We start from the raw sequence: 21,332 nt of genomic DNA on the forward strand, positions 1-21,332 counted from the left end.
ATCAGAAGCATCATTAGAGTTATCGCATATGGGAGATAAAGCATTATCAGAGCAAAATATTTCTTCCAAAGCTGAGGAGCAAAAAAGATTATTTTTATATAAACTAGCTTCCCCAAGCTTAGACTTATCCATAGTATTAGCAGTAATTGCATTCATACTAATAACATCGCTACTAGCATGCAAATAAGGTTCCATAGGTTTTTTAATTTTCGCATTAAACAATTCTAAATCAGGAAAAAGATTAAAAAGCTCACCAATTTTTTTGTTGTTTTCCATTATGCCTAACTAGTGTAAACAAGAAACAAAAAGATGCAATTGCAGAATCTAAAGGAAATAGCTTTGAGTACTTACAATGCGCCGGAAAATAGCTTAGTAGCCGAGGTCCGGAGTGTGAGTACCTTTTACCTTTCCTCCCCGGCAACGGCGCCAGAAAATAGCTTGATGTCTACTTCCCCCTCCTTTTCCTGTAGACAGTGTTGGGCCTCTAAGAGCAGAGGTTTGTAGAACAGCAGCAAGTTTTCCCTTAAGTGGATCACCCAAGGTTTATCGAACTCAGGGAGGAAGAGGTCAAAGATATCCCTCTCATGCAACCCTGCAACCACAAAGCAAGAAGTCTCTTGTGTCCCCAACACACCTAATAGGTGCACTAGTTCGGTGAAGAGATAGTGAAATACAGGTGGTATAAATAAGTATGAGCAGTGGCAACGGTGCCAGAAAATAGCTTGCTGGCGTGTAGTTGATGGTGGTAGTATTGCAGCAGTAGTAACGCAAAGAAACAAGAAACAAGCAGTAGTAACGCAGCAGTATTTAGGAACAAGGCCTAGGGATTACACTTTCACTAGTGGACACTCTCAACATTGATCACATAACAGAATAGATAAATGCATACTCTACACTCTTGTTGGATGATGAACAGATTGCGTAGGATTACACGAACCCTCAATGCCGGAGTTAACAAGCTCCACAATCCAATGTTCATATTTAAGTAACCTTATAGTGTAAGATAGATCAAAAGACTAAACCAAGTACTAACATAGCATGCACACTGTCACCTTCATGCATATGTAGGAGGAATAGATCACATCAATACCATCATAGCAATAGTTAACTTCATAATCTATGAGAGATCATGATCATAGCATAAACCAAGTACTAACACGGATGCACACACTGTCACCATTACATCGTGCAGGAGGAATAGAACTACTTTAATAACATCACTAGAGTAGCACATAGAATAGTAGTGATACAAAACTCATATGAATCTCAATCATGTAAAGCAGCTCATGAGATTATTGTATTGAGGTACATGGGAGAGAGATTAACCACATAGATACAGCGGAGCCCTCAGCCTCGGGGGTGGATTACTCCCTCCTCATCATGGAGGCAGCGATGGCGGTGAAGACGGCGGTGGAGATGGCTCCGGGGGCAATTCCCCGTCCCGGCAGGGTGCCGAAACAGAGTTCTGTCCCCCGAATTGGAGTTTCGCGATGGCGGCAGCGCCCCTGGAGTCTTTCTGGAGTTTCGTCAATTGGTACTGCGTTTTTAGGTCGAAAGGGGTTTTATAGACGAAGAGGCGGCGCAGGGGGGTCGAAGGGGTGCCCACACCATAGGGTGGCGCGGGCCCCCCCTGGCCGCGCCGCCATGTGGTGTGGTGGCCCCCTGGCCCCTCTCCGACTCTTCTTCGGTGTTCTGGAGCCTTCCGGGAAAAATAGGAGGTTTGGCGTTGATTTCGTCCAATTCCGAGAATATTGCCCGAACAACCTTTCTGGAACCAAAAACAGCAGAAAACAGGAACTGGCACTGTGGCATCTCGTTAATAGGTTAGTTCCAGAAAACGCATAAAAATGATATAAAGTGTGAACAAAACATGTTGGTATTGTCATAAAACAAGCATGTAACATCAGAAATTATAGATACGTTGGAGACGTATCAAGGCGCCTGCTGGATCGACCGACCCATCTTCACCGTCCTCGTTGAGAGTGTGGCGGATGTCATCCCATTCCTTGGAACCTTGTAGCTTGTTGAAGCAATGCATGAAGGGGAAATCTTTGTCCTTGTTTTGGTACGTCTACATCGCTAGGGCGTCGAGAATCTAACAATACATGATGCAATAACAAGATATAGAACAAGATGGATCATCAAATAGATACACTATGATGCATTATGCAATAGACATCACCAAATGGATGTAGATCATACAGAATCTACCATCGTCTTGCTGCTCTCCTTCCGGCCCTTAATCATGTCATAGTTACCATGCAACTTGCTACACGCCGCCTTGATGATGTTCCAATGGCGGGAGAGGGAGCCCTCATTCCGGATCATGTTGATGGTGGCATACTCACCATAGTTCTCCTTCTCGTTGAATGAATCGAAGATGCGTTTGTAGTACTTGCCGGAGGATTGGTTGGCACCGGTGATGGGGAAAAAGCTCAGTTGCTTCCACGCGTACATGAGACATTCATCCTCCAAAGACCTCCACCTAGGACCACGAGTGCCGACGGTCTGCTTGTTCGTCGTCGTCGTGGTCATGTCGATGTTGGCGTCGATCAGCTCCTCCTGGACCTCCTCCTCGCCTTCGTCCTCCTTGGCCTCTTCTTCATACTCGTCGACGGGGGTTCGTAGGCGTGGCCGCGTATGAAGCCAGTGAGGATCTTATCTCCGGCGGAAATGTACGCAACAAGTTGCCTACTTTGAGTCATCGATGGTGTCTACGATGCACATAACACATAAAAAGTAAGAAAAATCACCTCGTCCTCGCCCATGGACACGCCGGACGTGCTACCGAACACCTGGTGGGCGCTCCTACTCTCGTCAGCGAAGAGGTGGCGGGAATGGCCGGTGTCGTCTGTCACGTGGCCGTAGGTGCTTCCCGGGCGGCCCAGGTCAGGCGACGAGTTCAGGTCCATGCCCAAGCGAAAGGAGTTGTTGCCCGTCGCGCCGAATCCGGCGAGAACGTCGCGTTGGGGTCGAAGGTCATGTCGTTGTCGGCACACTCGGGGGAGTAGCAGGCGCGGCCGTCCATCTGCGATAGCCGCATCTGCGAGAACGACGACCCCTCCGCGTAGTACCCCGGCGATGACTGTGAGCTCGAGAAGTTGCGGCCGACGGGCTGCTGGCTCCCTTCGGGTTGGCCGCCGCCCAAGCTGAGGCACACTTCCGCAGCAGACGCCACTTCGTGGCTTCAAGAGCTGTGAGGCGGCGCGTCTTGCGGTCGACCGTCCCAAAGGAGCAGCGGTGTTTCACGTCCTCCCACGCCTCCTGCGACATGTTCGCCGGCTTCTCCTTTGGCGCAACCGTGCGTGGCTTCGGCGGCGTCTTCGTCGGCGCCTTCGCTTCCTTCGCCAGAGCCTTTCTCTTCGGTGGCATGGCGACGACGAGGGTTTTTCGGGTTGGAGGCTGGATGGGAGATGGAGCGGCGGGCGGGAGAAATAAGTGGCGGAGGGGACGGGGTTTTGGTGGAAAAGATGTATACTTTTGGGATGTGTGGCTAACAGGTGGCTCCCACGTTCAAAAAAAATCGTCTCGCGAGGTGCCGGCGGGTCTGATTCGCGCCCTTCACGAAGGGGTCGGCACGGGATTACCGGCGCTTCTATTAGGCTCAAAAAAGAGTCGACGCTTTTTGAAACATGCCGGTGTGAGCTTATTTTCGCTGCCAGTTTCAAAAACGCTATCGGAGCCGCTATAGGGAGCGCCGGTGAAGATGTTATAATATGCGGATAACCTTCTTGTTGATTCAGACTCGACTGCCCTTTTTTTAAGGGGCGAACTGAACATTGATCAGACATTTGTTATACAGATGCGTACATGTACAGCACTATTTTTAACAAGCACAATACTGCCATTTTTTATATTAATAGCAACAAAAAATAGTATATATGGTAGAGATTCTTCAGCAACAACAAAATAGAAGTCTAAATGAAAAGATTTAATATTCAAGGTTTTCAAACTCTTTCTTTCTCAAGTTTATACTACTTTTTTGATAGTGGCGAAACGTAGATGTTCAACAATCCTAACAACCCTGTAAATATTATTAAAAATTCTCCAATAATTTTAATTTAACTTGTAATTCTAAGACCAACGTGCCCGCGCAACTATCAAAGTAGTCAATCAACATTGATATGAAAACCAACACTTGTATGTCAAAGAAAAGCATCCGAACAGCTTGGATGATGTCGTAGGAGAGTCGATGGTAAGAGCATCTCCAGCCGCGTCCCCCAAAGCGTCTCCCAAACGGCATCGAATTGAGCGTTTAGAGGACGTGTTTTGTTCGTGTCGACGTTTGGGGACATCACTCCCTAGCCACGTCCCCCAAACTAAATTTCAGAAATTTGAAACTCGAGCGAATTCATTCAAACTTGCTATGTATTACATAGATCGAAAATCGATTAAATTTAAACTAAACCTAATCTACAAACACTTGCGGCGGCCAGAGGGCGTCATAGTACTGGTGGAAGTTGTACATGTCATTGTGACGACCTCCTGCTTGACGCGCTCGTCGGGCTCGTCGACAGGCTCATCCTTCACCAGGCCGCTTGGCCCAGCCACACCGTCGTCGGTGAGGTCCACGAGCGGCTTGCCGGTGTCGTGGATGGACATGGCGATCGCCGCGTCGAGGTCGCCCCTCTAGGCGTCCTTGTCATTCAGCGATGCCACGAACGCCGCGTGCAGCCCTGGGCAGTCCGCGGGGCCGTCACTGCTCGCGATGAGACGATGCTAACGCTCTTACTCCGCCAGCAGCGCTGCCTTCCTGGCTGCCTCGTCGTCCTGCTCCTCCTTCACCTCCGTCTTCGGGATGAGGAGGACGCCGCCGCCATGCCTTTGCTGCTACCGGCTGCCGTTGCCGTCGTACCTCGAATTGGTTGGCGACGTTGCGAACTCCGGCTCCTCCTCCTTCACCTCGCGCTTGGGGACTGTGTAGGGCGCGACGCTGTGTGACGAGGATGGCGCCGATCGCGCCGGCCCTGATGAGTAAGTCATCCTCAGCTGCCAGCATGCTGCGGGAGATGGTGGCGGCGAGGACGGCGTCTCCAACCTTGGAGCGTGATGGCGCGTGATGCACACGTCCATTGGGAACCCCAAGAGGAAGGTGTGATGCGCACAGCAGCAAGTTTTCCCTCAGTAAGATACCAAGGTTATCGAACCAGTACGAGATGAAGGCCACGTGAAGGTTGTTGGTGAAGGAGTGTAGTGCGGAGCAACACCAGAGATTCCGGCGCCAACGTGGAACCTGCACAACACAATCAAAATACTTTGCCCCAACTTAACAGTGAGGTTGTCAATCTCACCGGTTTGATGTAAACAAAGGATTAAACATATGGTGTGGATAATGATGTTTGTTTGCGAAGAACAGCAGAGAACAATGATTGCAGTAGATTGTATTTCAGATGTAAAAGAATGGACCGGGGTCCACAGTTCACTAGTGGTGTCTCTCTAATAAGATAAATAGCATGTTGGGTGAACAAATTACAGTTGGGCAATTGACAAATAGAGAGGGCATAGCAATGCACATACATATCATGATGACTAATATGAGATTTACTTAGGGCATTACGACAAAGAACATAGACCGCTATCCAGCCTGCATCTATGCCTAAAAAGTCCACCTTCGGGTTAGCATCCGCACCCCTTCCAGTATTAAGTTGCAAACAACAGACAATTGCATTAATTATTGTGCGTAATGTAAACAATACAAATATCCTTAGACAAAGCATTGATGTTTTATCCCTAGTGGCAACAGCACATCCATAACCTTAGAAATTTCTCACATCGTCCTTGCATTCAATGGAGGCATGAACCCACTATCGAGCATAAATACTCCCTCTTGGAGTCACAAGTATCAACTTGGCCAGAGCCTCTACTAGCAACGGAGAGCATGCAAGATCATAAACAACACATATATGATAGATCAATAATCAACTTGACATAGTATTCCATATTCATCGGATCCCAACAAACACAACATGTAGCATTACAAATAGATCATCCTGATCATGATAGGGAGCTCGCAAGATCTAAACATGATAGCACAAGAGGAGAAGACAACCATCTAGCTACTTCTATGGACCCATAGTCCAAGGATGAACTACTCACGCATCAGTCCGGAGGCGGGCATGGTGATGTAGAGCCCTCCGGTGATGATTCCCCTCTCCAGCAGGGTGCCGGAGGCGATTTTCAGAACCCCCCGTGGTAGGTTTGATGGCGGCGGCGTCTCAGTATGTTTTCTCGTATCGTGGCTCTCGGTACTAGGGTTTTCGCGACAGAGAGATTATATAGAAGAAGGGGCAGAGTCGAGGGACGCTCGAGGGGCCCACCCCATAAGGCGGCGCGGCCAGGGGTGGGGCCGCACCCCCCTATGGTGTGGCCGCCTCGTGCCCCCTCTCCGTCTCCTCTTCGGTGTTCTGGAAGGCTCCGTGGAAAATAAGACCGTGGGCTTTTGTTTCGTCCAATTCCGAGAATATTTCCTGTGTAGGATTTCTGAAACCAAAAACAGCAGAAAATAGGAACTGGCACTTCGGCATCTTGTTAATAGGTTAGTGCCGGAAAATGCATCAAAATGATATAAAGTGTATATAAAACATGTGAGTATTGTCATAAAACTAGCATGGAACATAAGAAATTATAGATATGTTTGAGATGTATCAAGCATCCCCAAGCTTAGTTCCTACTCGCCCTCGAGTAGGTAAACGATAACAAGGATAATTTCTGAAGTGACATGCTACTATCATAATCTTGATCAATACTATTGTAAAGCATATGAGATGAATGAAGTGATTCAAAGCAATTGTAGAGATAATGACTAAACAACTGAATCATATAGCAAAGACTTTTCATGAATAGTACTTTCAAGACAAGCATCAACAAGTCTTGCATAGGTGTTAACTCATAAAGCAATAGATTCTTAATAGAAGGTTTTGAAGCAACACAAAGGAAGATATAACTTTGAGCAGTTGCTTTCCACTTTCAACATGTATATCTCATGGATAATTGTCAACACAAAGTAATATGATGAGTGCAAATAAGCAAGTATGTAAGATTGAATGCACACAGTTGACACAAGTGTTTGCTTCTAAGATAGAAAGAAGTAGGTAAACTGACTCAACATAAAGTAAAAGAAAGGCCCTTCGCAGAGGGAAGCAGGGATTACTCATGTGCTAGAGCTTTTTATTTTGAAAACGTGGAAACAATTTTTTCAACGGTAGTAATAATTCATATGTGTTATGCATAAAACCTCCTATAAGTTGCAAGCCTCATGCATCGAATACCAATAGTGCTCGCACCTTGTCCTAATTAGCTCGGATTTCCATGGATTATCATTGCATTACATATGTTTCAACCAAGTGTCACGAAGGGGTACCTCTATGCCACCTGTACATAGTGTTGGAGATATGCCCAAGAGGCAATAATAAAATGGTTATTATAATATATCTTTGTGTTTACGATAATGTTTGCATACCATGCTATAATTGTATTAACCGAAACATTGATACATGTGTGTTATGTGAACAACAAAGAGTCCCTAGTAAGCCTCTTGTATAACTAGCTTGTTGATTAATAGATGATCATGGTTTCGTGATCATGAACATTGGATGTTATTAATAACAAGGTTATGTCATTATATGAATGATGTAATGGATACACCCAATTAAGCGTAGCATAAGATCACGTCATTAAGTTATTTGCTATAAGCTTTCGATACATAGTTACCTAGTCCTTTCGACCATGAGATCATGTAAATCACTTATACCGGAAAGGTACTTTGATTACATCAAACGCCACTTCGTAAATGAGTGGTTATAAAGGTGGGATTAAGTATCCGGAAAGTATGAGTTGAGGCATATGGATCAACAGTGGGATTTGTCCATCCCGATGACGGATAGATATACTCTGGGCCCTCTCGGTGGAATGTCGTCTAATAGCTTGCAAGCATATGAATGGTTCATAAGAGACCACATAACACGGTACGAGTAAAGAGTACTTGTCATGAGACGAGGTTGAACAAGGTATAGAGGTACCGATGATCAAACCTCGGACAAGTAAAATATCGCGTGACAAAGGGAATCGGTATCGTATGTAAATGGTTCAGTCGATCACTAAAGTCATCGTTGAATATGTGGGAGCCATTATGGATCTCCAGATCCCGCTATTGGTTATTGGTCGGAGAGAAGTCTCAACCATGTCTACATAGTTCGCGAACCGTAGGGTGACACACTTAAGGTTTGATGTCGTAATAGTAGATATTGAATATGGAATGGAGTTCGAAGTTTTGTTCGGAGTCTCGGATAGGATCCCGGACATCACGAGGAGTTCCGGAATGGTCCGGAGAATAAGATTCATATATAGGAAGTCATTTTCTAGGTTTGAAAATGATCCGGTATTTTTTCTGGAAGGTTCTAGAAGGTTCTAGAAGAGTCCGGAAGAAATCAGCATGGAAGGTAGAGTCCCAAAGGGACTCCACCCACCTTGGCCGGCCAGCCTAAGGGAGGAGGAGTCCCAAGTGGACTCCTCCCCATGGTGGCCGGCCATCCCACCAAAGGAAAGGGGGGAGTCCCACTTCCCCTAGGTTTGGTCATATGGAAGGTTTATGTTGGGGTCTTATTCGGAGACTTTTGACCTAATCCTTGGGGCTTCCACCTATATAAAGAGGGGAGGAGAGGGGCTGGCCGGCCACACCATGCCCTCCTTGGCCGCAGCCCCCAAGTGGCCGGCGCCCTAGACCCCCTCTCCCAAACCCTAGCGCCCCTCCTCCACCATATCTCCCGCATACGCTTAGCGAAGCTCCGCCGGAAATCTCCATCAACACCGCCACCACGCCGTCGTGCTGCCGGGATTCCAAGGAGGATCTACTACTTCCGCTGCCCGCTGGAACGGGGAGAAGGACGTCGTCTTCATCAACACCGAACGTGTGACCGAGTAAAGAGGTGCTGCCCGATTGTGGCACCATCAAGATCTTCTACGCGTTTTTGAAAGCGGCAAGTGATCGTCTACCGCAACAACGACAGCCTCCTCTTGTAGGCTTTGGAAATCTTCAAGGGTTAGTCTCGTTCATCCCCTCGTTGCTCCCATCTTCTAGTTTGCATCTTGGCTTGGATTGCGTTCTCGCGGTAGGAAATTTTTTGTTTTCTATGCTACTGTAGGGATTCGTTGCATAGAAAACAAAAAAATTCCTACCGCGAGAACGCAATCCAAGCCAAGATGCAATCTAGAAGACGGGAGCAACGAGGGGATGATCAAGACTAACCCTTGAAGATTTCCAAAGCCTATAAGAGTAAGCTCTTATTGCTGCGGTAGACGATCACATGCCCCTTGCAAAAGCGCGTAGAAGATCTTGATCACGGTGCCACGATCGGGCAGCACCTCCGTACTCGGTCACACGTTCGGTGTTGATGAAGACGACGTCCTTCTCCCCGTTCCAGCGGGCAGCGGAAGTAGTAGCTCCTCCTTGAATCCGGCAGCACGACGGCGTGGTGGCGGTGGCAATGGAGAACTCCGGCGGAGCTTCGCTAAGCGTGCGGGAGAGGTGGAGGAGAGAGGGGGCGGCTAGGGTTTGGGAGAGGGGGTGGCCGGTGATACGTCTCCAACGTATCTATAATTTCTGATGTTCCATGCTTGTTTTATGACAATACCAACATGTTTTGTTCACACTTTATATCATTTTTATGCGTTTTCCGGAACTAACCTATTGACGAGATGCCGAAAGGCCAGTTGATGTTTTCTGCTGTTTTTGGTTTCAGAAATCCTAGTAAGGAAATATTTTCGGAATCGGACGAAATCAACTCCGGAGATCTTATAATTTCAGGAAGCTTCCGGAGCACCGAAGAAAAGTCAGAGGGGTGCCAGGGGGCCCCACCTCACAGGGCGGCGCGGCCCAAGGGGGGGCGCGCCCCCCTATGGTGTGGGCACCCCGTGGCCCCTCCGACTCCGACTCTCCGCCTATATATTCGTCCCTGACCTAAAAACATCGACCAGTTCGACGGAAACAGAGAAAACCATCCAGAGCCGCCGCCATCGCGAAAGTCCAATTCGGGGGACAGAAGTCGCTGTTCCCGCACCCTGCCGGGACGGGGAATTGCCCCCGGAGCCATCTCCACCGCCGTCTCCACCGCCATCTTCACCACCATCGCTGCCTCCATGATGAGGAGGGAGTAATTCACCCCCGGGGCTGAGGGCTCCGCTGTAGCTATGTGGTTCATCTCTCTCTCTTTGTGATCAAGTTGAATATTATCTATGTGCTACTCTAGTGATGTTATTAAAGTAGTTTACTCCTCCTCCATGATGTAATGTTGGCAGTGTGTGCATCATGAAGTACTTGGTTTATGCTATGATTGTGATCTCTTGTAGATTATGAAGTTAACTATTACTATGATGGTATTGATGCGATCTATTCCTCCTTTCATGGTGTGAAGGTTACGGTGTGCATGCTATGTTAGTACTTGGTTTGGTTGTGTTGATCTATCTTGCACTCTAAGGTTATTTAAATATGAACATTGAATATTGTGGAGGTTGTTAACTCCGGCATTGAGGGTTCGTGTAATCCTACACAATGATGTTCATCATCCAACAAGAGGGTGTAGAGTAGTCCTATTATGTGATCATTGTTGAGAGTGTCCACTAGTGAAAGCAGGATCCCTGGGCCTTGCTTCCAAGCATCGAATCTCCGTTTGTCTACTGTTTTATTGAATGTTTGCTCGCTGCCATATTTCATTCAGATTGCTATTACCACTCACACTCATCCATATTACTTGTATCTCACTATCTCTTCGCCGAACTAGTGCACCTATTGTATTAGGTGTGTTGGGGACACAAGAGACTTCTTGCTTTGTGGTTGCAGGGTTGCTTGAGAGGGATATCTTTGACCTCTTCCTCCCTGAGATCGATAAACCTTGGGTGATCCACTTAAGGGAAACTTGCTGCTGTTCTACAAACCTCTGCTCTTGGAGGCCCAACACTGTCTACAAGAATAGAAGCTCCCGTAGACATCAAGCACTTTTCTGGCGCCGTTGCCGGGGAGGAAAGGTAAAAGGCACTCATACTCCGGTTCCAGGTAACAGTACTCTTCTGGCGCCATTGTATTTGTGCTCGAAGCTATTTCCTTTAGATCCTGCAATTGCATCTTTTTGTTTCTTGTTTTTATTTTCACTAGTTAGGCATAATGGAAAACAACAAAAAATTTGGTGAGCTTTTTAATCTTTTTCCTGATTTAGAATTATTTGATGCGAAAATTTAAAAACCTATGGAACCTTATTTGCATGCTAGTAGCGATGTTATTAGTATGAATGCAATTACTGCTAATGCTATGGAGAAGTCTAAGCTTGGGGAAGCTAGTTTTTGTGATCTTTTTAGCTTCCCATCTTTAGGGGAGAAAATTTGCTCTGATAATACTTTATCTTCCATATGCAATAACTCTAATGATGCTTGTGATATTTTAAATGTACCTACTGAAAGTATTCCATATAAAATCCCTAAGAAAATTATTGAACGTGTTATGGATAACCGCTATGAAGGGGATGGAACTGTCCATCCTAAAGATCATTTACAGTTTTTGCATGAATTATGCGGGTTATTCAAGTGTGCAGGTATCTCTATGGATGAAGTGAAGAAGAAGCTATTCTCTTTCTCATGTACAGTAAAGCGGCGCATTGGTATAAATTGTTGGAGAATAGACATTCTCTTGGTTGGGAGGAAATTGCATCTCTCTTTTATTCTAAATTTTATCCTCCGCATGAAGTGCATATTGATAGGAATTATATTTATAACTTTTATCCTCGTGATGGACAGAGTGTTTCTCAAGCGTGGGGGAGATTGAAATCACTAATGCTCAAATGTCCCATTCATGAGCTCCCCCGTAATGTTATTGTTAATAATTTTTATGCGAGGCTTTCAGGACAACACAAGGACTATCTGGACGCATGTTCGGAGGGATCTTTCACAAGCAAGGAGGTTGAAGCTAGGTGGGATCTTCTTGATCGGATTGAGGACAACGCTGAAGGATGGGAGAACGACAAAGGTAAAGAGTCAGGTATAAATTATGATTATGAATGCATTGAAGCTTTTATGGATACCGATAAATTTCGAAATATGAGTGCTACTTATGGTCTTGACTCTCAAGTTGCTGCAAATCTTTATAAAGCCTTTGCTTCTCATTTTGAATTGCCTAAAAATAATTTTGATAAGTATCATGAACCTTTTAAAGAGGCTTGCATGAAGAATGAAATTGTTGTTAATTATTGCAATAAGCATGCTCAAACTCCTAAGAATGCTATTTCCTATAAGCATGTTAATTTTTGTGGAATACATAGACCTTGTGGAATTAATCAAATCAAAGATGAATATTGTATCCATCATGCTAATGAAAAAACTAGAAAGTGGTTTAGGGCTCTAGATGATCTTGGTAAAAAAGTTTGTGCCCTCTATCCTTTTATTTGTGAAGTTTGCCATGAAGTGGGTCATTTTAATTTTCAATGCTCCTCCAATGATAATTTGAACCCAATGAGTGCTGCAAATTTGTATTGTGATGATGAAATTACTCCTAATCAGCATGATGAACTTACTCTATTCTTGGGGTGTGAAGAACTGTCGAGAAAAATCTCTTTGTTACATATGAGTGATCTTGATGTTGATGATGTCCTGCATGGGTGTTTTTCTTATTGCATTGATAATAGCCATACAAATACTTACATACAAAATATTTTAGAAGATGACACCTTGCCAAAATATGATAGGACCGCTGTGTGTTTTCAACTAATTAATGAAAAGGAGGGATCCTCCCAAGTTTCTTCTATTGTTTCTGAAAGTAAATCAGGTTATGCGGACAAGCCACCCTTCAAGCCTCTTCCTCCTAAAGAAGGGAACGAGGAGAAGGAAGAGAAGAAGAAGAAAAAGGGAACGAAGAAGAAGAAGAAGAAGAAGGAGAATAAAAAGAAAGAGGTAACGGCGTATCCCCGCGTGAATGAGATAACGCTAGGTAACCGTCAGTATGTTGCTCCTAATGATTATTGTGATAATGAATCTGAATATGATGATCTTCCTATGCCCTTTACATACATTAGTGATCATGATTTGAATGAGCACCCTACTTTTGATATTGCAAATCCCTGGGAAACTAATTCTAAAAATGATGATGATAATAATTGCCATAGTGTCAGTGCTATCCACGCTTCCTCCCATAATGATATAGAAAGCTCTAAGCTTGGGGAAGAGGTGTTTGAAAATCCTTTTGCTACTGATCATTATGTTCTTGATACATCTCCTTCTAATAACAATGATGGTGTGGACACAGATAAACCGACTATGAAAGATAACTATTCTATTTCTTATGATGACACTGTGCCTCCGATCTCTAATGATTATTATAAAGAATGCTATGATATAGGTTCTAACTATCCTTATGAAACTTGTCATAGTCATGATTGGATTACCAAAAACAATTCCCTTAGTATGCAATTTGTTTACAATGTTCAAATTCTTGATAATAATCTTGCTCCAATTACTATTAATGAGAATAACTCTTCTTATGCCAAATTTAATGATACTTCTATGCATATGAACCATGATAAGAATGTTTTAAGTGATGGGTATATTGTGGATTTCATCAATGATGCTACTGAAAGTTATTATGAGAGAGGGAAATATGGTTATATGCATCTTAATAATATTAAGTTTCCCCTCTTTATGTTGAGAATCTTAAAGTTACTCGTGTTTTATCCTCTTATGCTTGTCACTTTGTTCTTCATGAATTCATTTGTGTATAAGATTCCTTTGCATAGGAAGTGGGTTAGGCTTAAAGTTGTTTTGAATTTGCTTCTTGATGCTCTCTTTTGCTTCAAATACTATTTCCCGCGAATGGATCATTAAAACTGCTGAGCCCATCTTAATGGCTATAAAGAAAGAACTTCTTGGGAGATAACCCATGTGTTATTTTGCTACAGTACTTTGTTTTATATTTGTGTCTTGGAAGTTGTTTACTACTGTAGCAACCTCTCCTTATCTTAGTTTTGTGTTTTGTTGTGCCAAGTAAAGTCATTGATAGAAAAGTTCATACTAGATTTGGATTACTGCGCAGAAACAGATTTCTTTGCTGTCACGAATCTGGGCAAAATTCTCTGTAGGTAACTCAGAAAATTATGCCAATTTACGTGAGTGATCCTCAGATATGTACGCAACTTTCATTCAATTTGAGCAAGTCTGGTGCCTCAATAAAATTCGTCTTTACGGACTGTTCTGTTTTGACAGATTCTGCCTTTTATTTCGCATTGCTTCTTTTGCTATGTGGGATGGATTTCTTTGTTCCATTGACTTCCAGTAGCTTTGAGCAATGTCCAGAAGTGTTAAGAATGATTGTGTCACCTCTGAACATGTGAATTTTTGATTATGCACTAACCCTCTAATGAGTTGTTTTGAGTTTGGTGTGAAGGAAGTTTTCAAGGGTCAAGAGAGGAGGATGATACAATGCGATCAAGAAGAGTGAAAAGCCTAAGCTTGGGGATGCCCCGGTGGTTCATCCCTGCATATTTCAAGAAGACTCAAGCATCTAAGCTTGGGGATGCCCAAGGCATCCCCTTCTTCATCGACAAATTATCAGGTTCCTTCTCTTGAAACTATATTTTTATTCGGTCACATCTTATGTACTTTACTTGGAGCGTCTGTATGTTTCTTGTTTTTGTTCTTGTTTGAATAAATGCTTGTGTGGGAGAGAGACACGCTCCGCTGGTTCGTATGAACACATGTGTTCTTAGCTTTTAATGTTCATGGCGAAGGTTGAAACTGCTTCGTTAATTGTTATATGGTTGGAAACAGAAAATGCTACATGTAGTAATTGGTATGATGTCTTGAATAACTTGATACTTGGAAATTGTTGTGCTCTTGTTTAAGCTCTTGCATCATATACTTTGCACCTATTAGTGAAGAAATACATAGAGCTTGTTAAAATTTGGTTTGCATGAGTGGTTTCTCTAGAGTCTAGATATTTTTTAGTGAGGTGTTTGAACAACAAGGAAGACGATGTATAGTCTTATAATGCTTGTAATATGTCTAAGTTTTGATGTACTAGTTTATGCTTGTGTTTGCTTCAAACAACCTTGCTAGCCTAAGCCTTGTATCGAGAGGGATTACTTCTCATGCATCCGAAACCCTTGAGCCAACCACTATGCCATTCGAGTCCACCATACCTACCTACTACATGGTATTTCTCCGCCATTCCAAAGTAAATTACTTGAAGTGCTACCTTTAAATTTCTATCCTCTACCTTTGCAATATATAGCTCATGGGACAAATAGCTTAAAAACTATTGTGGTATTGAATATGTACTTATGCATTTTATTTCTTATAAGTTGCTTGTTGTGCGATAACCATGTTCCTGGGGACGCCATCAACTACCCTTTGTTGAATATCATGTGAGTTGCTATGCATGTTCGTCTTGTCTGAAGTAAGGGCGATTTACCACCTTATGGTTAGAGCGTGCATATTGTTAGAGAAGAACATTGGGCCGCTAACTAAAGCCATGATCCATGGTGAAAGTTTCAGTTTTGGACATATATCCTCAATCTCATATGAGAAAATTAATTGTTGCTACATGCTTATGCATAAAAGAGGAGTCCATTATCTGTTGTCTATGTTGTCCCGGTATGGATGTCTAAGTTGAGAATAATCAATAGCGAGAAATCCAATGCGAGCTTTCTCCTTAGACCTTTGTACAGGCGGCATAGAGGTACCCCTTTGTGACACTTGGATAAAACATGTGCATTGCGATAATCCCGGTAATCCAAGCTAATTAGGACAAGGTGCGGGCACTATTAGTATACTATGCATGAGACTTGCAACTTGTAGGATATAATTTACATGATACATATGCTTTATTACTACCGTTGACAAAATTGTTTCTTGCTTTCAAAACCAAAGCTCTAGCACAAATATAGCAATCAATGCTTCCCTCTGCGAAGGGCCTTTTCTTTTACTTTTATGTTGAGTCAGTTTACCCATTTCTCTCTATATTAGAAGCAAACACTTGTGTTAACTGTGCATTGATTCTTACATACTTGCTTATTGCACTTGTTATATTGCTTTGCATTGACAACTATCCATAAGATATACATGTTACAAGTTGAAAGCAATCGCTGAAACTTAATCTTCCATTGTGTTGCTTCAATACCTTTTACTAAGAATTTATTACTTTATGAGTAACTCTTATGCAAGATTTATTGATGCTTGTCTTGAAAGTACTATTCATGAAAAGTCTTTGCTATATGATTCAATTGTTTACTCATTGCATTTACATTGTTTCGAATCGCTGCATTCATCTCATAAGCTTTACAATGGTATGATTAAGATTATGTTGGTAGCATGTCACCTCAGAAATTATCTTTTATCGTTTACCTACTCGAGGACGAGTAGGAACTAAGCTTGGGGATGCTGATACGTCTCCAACGTATCTATAATTTCTGATGTTCCATGCTTGTTTTATGACAATACCAACATGTTTTGTTCACACTTTATATCATTTTTATGCGTTTTCCGGAACTAACCTATTGACGAGATGCCGAAAGGCCGATTCTTTGTTTTCTGCTGTTTTTGGTTTCAGAAATCCTAGAAAGGAAAAATTTTCGGAATCGGCCGAAATCAACTCAGGTGATCGTATCATAACAGGAAGCTTCCGGAGCACCGAAGAAAAGTCAGAGGGGTGCCAGGGGGGCCCCACCTCACAGGGCGGTGCGGCCCAAGGGGGGGGGGCGCCCCCCTATGGTGTGGGCACCCCGTGGCCCCTCCGACTCCGACTCTCCGCCTATATATTCGTCCCTGACCTAAAAACATCGACCAGTTCGACGGAAACAGAGAAAACCATCCAGAGCCGCCGCCATCGCGAAAGTCCAATTCGGGGGACAGAAGTCGCTGTTCCGGCACCCTGCCGGGACGGGGAATTGCCCCCGGAGCCATCTCCACCGCCGTCTCCACCGCCATCTTCACCGCCATCGCTGCCTCCATGATGAGGAGGGAGTAATTCACCCCCGGGGCTGAGGGCTCCGCTGTAGCTATGTGGTTCATCTCTCTCTCTTTGTGATCAAGTTGAATATTATCTATGTGCTACTCTAGTGATGTTATTAAAGTAGTTTACTCCTCCTCCATGATGTAATGTTGGCAGTGTGTGCATCATGAAGTACTTGGTTTATGCTATGATTGTGATCTCTTGTAGATTATGAAGTTAACTATTACTATGATGGTATTGATGCGATCTATTCCTCCTTTCATGGTGTGAAGGTTACGGTGTGCATGCTATGTTAGTACTTGGTTTGGTTGTGTTGATCTATCTTGCACTCTAAGGTTATTTAAATATGAACATTGAATATTGTGGAGGTTGTTAACTCCAGCATTGAGGGTTCGTGTAATCATACACAATGATGTTCATCATCCAACAAGAGGGTGTAGAGTAGTCCTATTATGTGATCATTGTTGAGAGTGTCCACTAGTGAAAGCAGGATCCCTGGGCCTTGCTTCCAAGCATCGAATCTCCATTTGTCTACTGTTTTGTTGAAAGTTTGCTCGCTGCCATATTTCATTCAGATTGCTATTACCACTCACACTCATCCATATTACTTGTATCTCACTATCTCTTCGCCGAACTAGTGCACCTATTGTATTAGGTGTGTTGGGGACACAAGAGACTTCTTGCTTTGTGGTTGCAGGGTTGCTTGAGAGGGATATCTTTGACCTCTTCCTCCCTGAGATCGATAAACCTTGGGTGATCCACTTAAGGGAAACTTGCTGCTGTTCTACAAACCTCTGCTCTTGGAGGCCCAACACTGTCTACAAGAATAGAAGCTCCCGTAGACATCAGCCGGCCTCAAGGGGTGCGGCCAAGCTATGGCTCTGTGGTGGCCGGCCCCCTCCCCTATGCCCCTCATTATATAGGTGGAAGCCCCAAGAGTTGTAGTCCAAGTCTTCGAATAAGACCCCAACACCAAAACTTCCCAAAGGTGGGAAACCTACTCAAGGGGGGAGTCCTACCCAAGGTGGGACTCCCACCTTTTCCTTAGGTGGGGTGGCCGGCCACCATGGGTGGAATCCACCTAGGATTCCTTCCCCTTAGGGCTGGCCGGCCATGCTAGTGGAGTCCCTTCGGGACTCCACCTTCCATAGTGCCATTCTTCCGGACTTTTCTAGAACCTGCCATAAATGCACCGGATCATTTCCAAACTTGGAATATGACTTCCTATATATGAATCTTATTCTCCGGACCATTCCGGAACTCCTCGTGATGTCCGGGATCCCATCCGGGACTTCGAACAAAACTTCAAACTCCATTCCATATTCAAGTTCTACCATTTCAACATCAAACCTTAAGTGTGTCACCCTACGGTTCGCGAACTATGTGGACATGGTTGAGTACTCTCTCCAACCAATAACCAATAGCGGGATATGGAGATCCATAATGGCTCCCACATATTCAACGATGACTTCAGTGATCGAATGAACCATTCACATACGATACCAATTCCCTTTGTCACGCGATATTTTACTTATCCGAGGTTTGATCATCAGTATCACTCTATACCTTGTTCAACCTCGTCTCCTGACAAGTACTCTTTACTCGTACTGTGGTATGTGGTCTCTTATGAACTTATTCATATGCTTGCAAGACATTAGACGACATTCCACCGAGAGGGCCCAGAGTATATCTATCCGTCATCGGGATGGACAAATCCCACTGTTGATCCATATGCCTCAACTCATACTTTCCGGATACTTAATCCCATCTTTATAACCACCCATTTACGCAGTGGCGTTTGATGTAATCAAAGTACCTTTCCGGTATAAGTGATTTACATGATCTCATGGTCATAAGGACTAGGTAACTATGTATCGAAAGCTTATAGCAAATAACTTAATGACGTGATCTTATGCTACGCTTAATTGGGTGTGTCCATTATATCATTCACATAATGACATAACCTTGTTATTAATAACATCCAATGTTCATGATCATGAAACGATGATCATCTATTAATCAACAAGCTAGTTATACAAGAGGCTTTACTAGGGACTCCTTGTTGTTCACATAACACACATGTATCAATGTTTCGGTTAATACAATTATAGCATGGTATGTAAACATTATCATAAACTCAAAGATATTATAATAACCATTTTATTATTGCCTCTTGGGCATATCTCCAACAGTCTCCCACTTGCACTAGAGTCAATAATCTAGTTTACATTTGTAAAGATATAACACCTTGGCCTTCTGGTGCTTTATCATGTTTTGCTCACGGGAGAGGTTTTAGTCAACGGATCTGACATGCTCAGAAACGTATGTATTTTGCAATTCATTTGCGTCTCAACGCATCACTCATTTCCAAATGAGTCGGCATTAAATATGTTTGGTCTTCTGGTGGAACCTTAATTCCGCGGTCTAAAATAAGTCACTAATATTGTCACATACAATATAGCTTCAAAGTTCTGACACTATCGGAACTACACCAAGTTCTCAAAGAACTTCTTGACTCAACATCCTCAGTCATTTGTCAAAACAATGACATATTTTGCCTTCGTTTGTAGAATCCGTCGCAATATTTAGAACTCTTCTAAATCTAACATAGACAACTTCTAGCTCATTGTTCTACCTTTAAAACAACACTTAGTCTAATTTGAGATTAAAATTCTATTTTTATATGTGACAAAACAAATATCGGTGTAATCACCTTACAGCGATTTGTTTGTCATTTCTCCATACAAAACTATATATATATCCTTGGTTCTTCTAAAGTACTCAAGGATACTCTTACTGTCGTCCAATGATCATCTCATGAATCATTCTGGTATATGTTCATAACATTTTAGAGCACAGGACATCTGATTGTGTACATATTATTCGTGATCCATAATCACTCATGTGTTTTTACTCATTGAGTATCAGATACACTCAAGTCTTGTTAAAACTTCACATGACAAGAACATTTTCTTAATATTTCTATATTGAACTATTTCAATATCCATTCTATGTACTTTGACTTAAACTTATTTTGTGTTTCAATCTATCTTCATAGATCTTGACACTAGATATGTTTCAGTCCATATCCTTTCATTGAAGTTAATTTCTCAATGAAACTTTTTTAATCAAGTATATAATTACATCATTTATAACCAACTATATTTCATCTACATAAAGTATTATAAATATGTCTCAGCACTCCCACTTAATTTCTTGCAAATGCAAGCCTCTTCATCGTTTCTGATGAAATCAAAAACTCTTTGACTATTTCATCTGGTGAAGATTCCAACTCCGTGATACTCACTTTATCCAATTGAAGTTCGTATACCTATCTAGTATTCTACGGACTAGCAAAACAATTGGTTGTATCTTGTATACACTTTTAATACACACTTCTGATAAGTAATGTATTTTGCCATCCTACTAACATATCTCATAAAAGAAATATGTAGTGATTACTAGAATAATCCATATAGACTATAATCATTGCTACGGAAGATCTAATCTTGTCGTAGTCAACTCTTTGAACTTTGTCGTAAACAACTTTTCGACAAGTCAAGCTTCTTCAAGGATATTTCATCCAAGTCCATCAATTTTATAGATCCATTTACTTTCAAAAAGTGTTCATCTATCTTGGATTTCATGGCGTATAGCCATTTTAACGGAGTCAGGGCCCATCATAACTTCTTTGTTTGTAGTTGGTTTATCATTGTTCACAATCAATCCTTTGTCCACAAATCATTTATTTGATCACAAAGTAAACCATACCTATAAGGTTCAATATGTACTTCGATCTCCATGGCTAAAACACTTTGTAGTCATGGGAGCCATGATCGTTGTGGTCGCTTCCGGAACCAATTTCCGATGCTGCGCTACTCTGATCATTATGCTCAGGTTCATAAACCTTATCAAGTTCTATTGTCCTCCCACTCAAATACTTCGTTAGAAAACAATTTCTTGGAAGTAAGCAAGTAACATTAACAAACACTTTTGTCGTTTACTTCATAGTGGAAAGAATTCCCAATCAATTCTTTGGAATAACCAACAAAGACATTCATCCGATTTTGGTTGTGAACTTTTAGACCAAAATTTAAAGAAAGGACTATTAGGGTTTATACCCATACCATAACTCGTATGGTGTCATTTCTACGGATCATGATGATGCTCTATTTAGTGTAAAAGCGGTAGTCACTAAAGCATAATCCACAAAAATATAATGGCGTCATAATATTTTATCTCATCATTAATCCAACAAGGTTTGGATACATCTCTCGGATACTATATCATCATTATGATGCTCCAAGAAATGTGAGTTGTAGAACAATTTCATGACTCTCTTAGATGTTCG

The sequence above is a fragment of the Lolium perenne genome, chromosome 5, assembly GCF_019359855.2.
Source record: "Lolium perenne isolate Kyuss_39 chromosome 5, Kyuss_2.0, whole genome shotgun sequence".
Taxonomy (NCBI): Eukaryota; Viridiplantae; Streptophyta; class Magnoliopsida; order Poales; family Poaceae; genus Lolium; species Lolium perenne.